Here is a 2,839-nt window from a genome sequence, read left to right as displayed (position 1 = left end):
TTTCCCCCCCCCCCCGTGCTACTGGGGTGTTGGAGACTCCTTTGTTCAGGGTGGAGATAGTGGGGACTTAGGGGAAGGGAGGAGAACCCAACTTCAAGAGCCAGAAGAGCTGAAGCCAGTTCTACAGCCGCCTCCAGCCAGCAGGGTCCCTGGCGACCCAGGGACCTTCCACACACTGACAAAATAGGGCTGGGGCTCACGGGCAGAGACTCATCCCCAACAGTAAACAAGCCAACCCCAGCCCCGTCTCCCCATCTGTGAGGGGAATGCTGAAAGGATTGAAAATCAGCCACAAAAGCAAACCCCGTGCTGGGCTCCCCTAAGTACCTGGTGTTGCGCTGGAGTCTCTCTGCTCCCAGGGGACCGTGAGCAGCTGGAGGAGCCTCAGGTAACTGGCTGAGCCCCACTGTTCTATGGTGGGCCTCGTTCAAGCCGGCCTTCCCAGCCTGCAAAGCCCCAGCATCTCCACTGGCCCAGAGGCCACTGCACAGACAGTCTCTGGCCACCTGAAGTCCCAGTCACCTGAGCACTGCTGACTGTGTTGTAGGAACAGGGCACAGGCTCCAGGCACAGCCCGGCTCCAGTCTCCACCCTCCACCAACAACTGGCAGCTCATTCAGACCTGGGAGAGAAGAAGCCAGCAGAGGACTCCAGCCCCTGCCTTCCAGTGTCCCAGCTGGAGTCTCAGACATCACAGAGCAGGGACAAGCCACCCTGGCTGGGCTGAATGAACTCTCCATCCACAAAATCCATGAGCAGAAAAGGGATGTTTACGCATTGGGGTGCATTGGGGGACATTTATCACGCAGCCCTCGTAACTGACAGGCGTTGAGGTGATTTAAAAGGGGGGCCATCCTGGTGGCAGGCAGCTGGCATCAGAACCAGCCAGCATTAAAAAGCCTGAGCTCACTATATGGAGTGTGGAGGGGACTTATGCCCCGTGACACATCCCTGCACAGTGGAGCAGAAGGGCAGAAATGTGGGAGGAATTCTTGATGACAGGCCATCTGCAATGTGCCTGGGCACAGGCCACACACACACACACACACACACACACATGTGTATATATACAGACATACACACGTGTTCACATACACACAGCCATACACACACAGAGTCCCCGCCCCTTATCTGAGGGTTCTTTCTGAGGTGTCAGTTACCCACGTTCAATCTCAGTCTGAGAATACTAAACAGAAAATTCCAGAAACAAACCGTTCCTAGGTTTTTAATTACTTCCATTGCCCTCTGTCCTTAGAGTTACCTATTTTGCGGTAACTCACTGTCGCTGCCCGCTTACTGTCCTAGTTAGTAGCTGGGCTTTATCACAGCTGTGCACTTAGAGGAAGAAGCCGGTACAGGCAGGGCTTGGTGCCCTCTGCGGCCTGAGCTGGCGGGGAAGGTCTGGGAACCTGTCCCCGCAGATACAAGGGCTGCGGCTGCGCGGATGCCCCCTGCTCCCGCCGCTCCCCGCAGAGGGCGGAGTGATCTGCAGGGGCCATCTTCTGGACGCAGGGGACACCGCCTGTTTTGGAACCACGGCCTCCACGCCCATCCCTGTGACTCCCTGGGGAGCAGGCTAAGAGGACCAGGGTTTCTTCCTGTGCCTGTCACGCTGTTTCACAGCCCCTCTCGTTACCAGTGGCCTTCTCGGGTCGTGCATCCACTTACCTATTGAAGCCCTTTTGCCCAATATCCAGACTCGTGTGATGACAAGTCCCCTACGTCCACTTGGAGACCCGTCCCCAGCCTGTGTGTCGCCCGCTGAGCGCCATGGGGAGGATGGGGGCTCGTCACCTGTCCTGGCGACACTGTTCACAGACGCTTCCCACCTACTGCGTGCGCACAGGCTGGGAGCACACCGCAGCAGCACCGAGGGGACTCAGAACAAGCCTGCCTTGTGGGGACAGCAGGTTGGACTTTTAACTGCAAAAATGCAAAACAGACAAAACGGTGGTTCTAAGGGAGAGGGAGGCCAGGGGCCTGGTCTGCAGCTTCCCTTTCCGTGGACTCCGTCGCTGGCCGTCAAAGGCAGTCTGAAAAAATTAAATAGAAAATTCCAGAAATAAGCCATCCCTAAGTTTTAAATGACTTCGATACAGCTTGTCGTTGTCGCTGCTCTATTTGTTAGTAGTCCTGTTCTCTCCCTGGACCTCACTCACACACTGCATCTTCTCGCAAGGAGGAGGAGGAGGAGGAGGAGGAGGAGGAAGAGCCATAGTCCTCGTGGGGTTTGCTGCTGTCCACGGTCGTAAGCTCTGTGACTTGGGACATGTCCCCTGAATAAGGGCAGAGGAAAGAACAAGGGAGGGGTTTCGGCAGACCCCAGAGGGCGGAGGGAGCGACAGCAGGGGTAGACTCAAAGCTAGGATTACTGGCCGGACAGAAGGTGGTGGAGGAGCTGCCAGCCTCCCCTGCCGTGGGCAGGGACCCCACTCCCTTCTCCCTGCAGCTCCTCCCCCTTCTTCCCTCCACCTGTCCTGCTCTGTAACCTGGGTGGAGCCTGTGATGGTGGTGACCCTGTGGGCAGCTGGGACCCTGCCCTAGCCAGCACCAGCCCCTTCCTCTCTTCCTCTCCCCTGGCCCCTGGGCCCTGTCACCACTCTGACCTTGCGTGCTCCTTCCTGGCCGCCCATGCGTGGCCCCCAGCACCTTCTCTCCAGTGATTTTGCATTTGCTCATGGGCACCCTGGTTGTCACTTCCACCCGCAGGGTGCCCTCTGAGACCAGTGGTAGCACCTGGAGAAACAACCTGAGACTCTTGGGACTTTGTTGTTGTGGTGATTTGATGGGGGAGGCGGTGGGACCTGTGGCTTCTCATGTCACAAAATGTTGTAGTCAT

Source organism: Marmota marmota, unplaced genomic scaffold, assembly GCF_001458135.2.
Source record: "Marmota marmota marmota unplaced genomic scaffold, marMar, whole genome shotgun sequence".
In the NCBI taxonomy this organism is placed as follows: Eukaryota; Metazoa; Chordata; class Mammalia; order Rodentia; family Sciuridae; genus Marmota; species Marmota marmota.
This window is presented reverse-complemented; position numbering follows the sequence as displayed.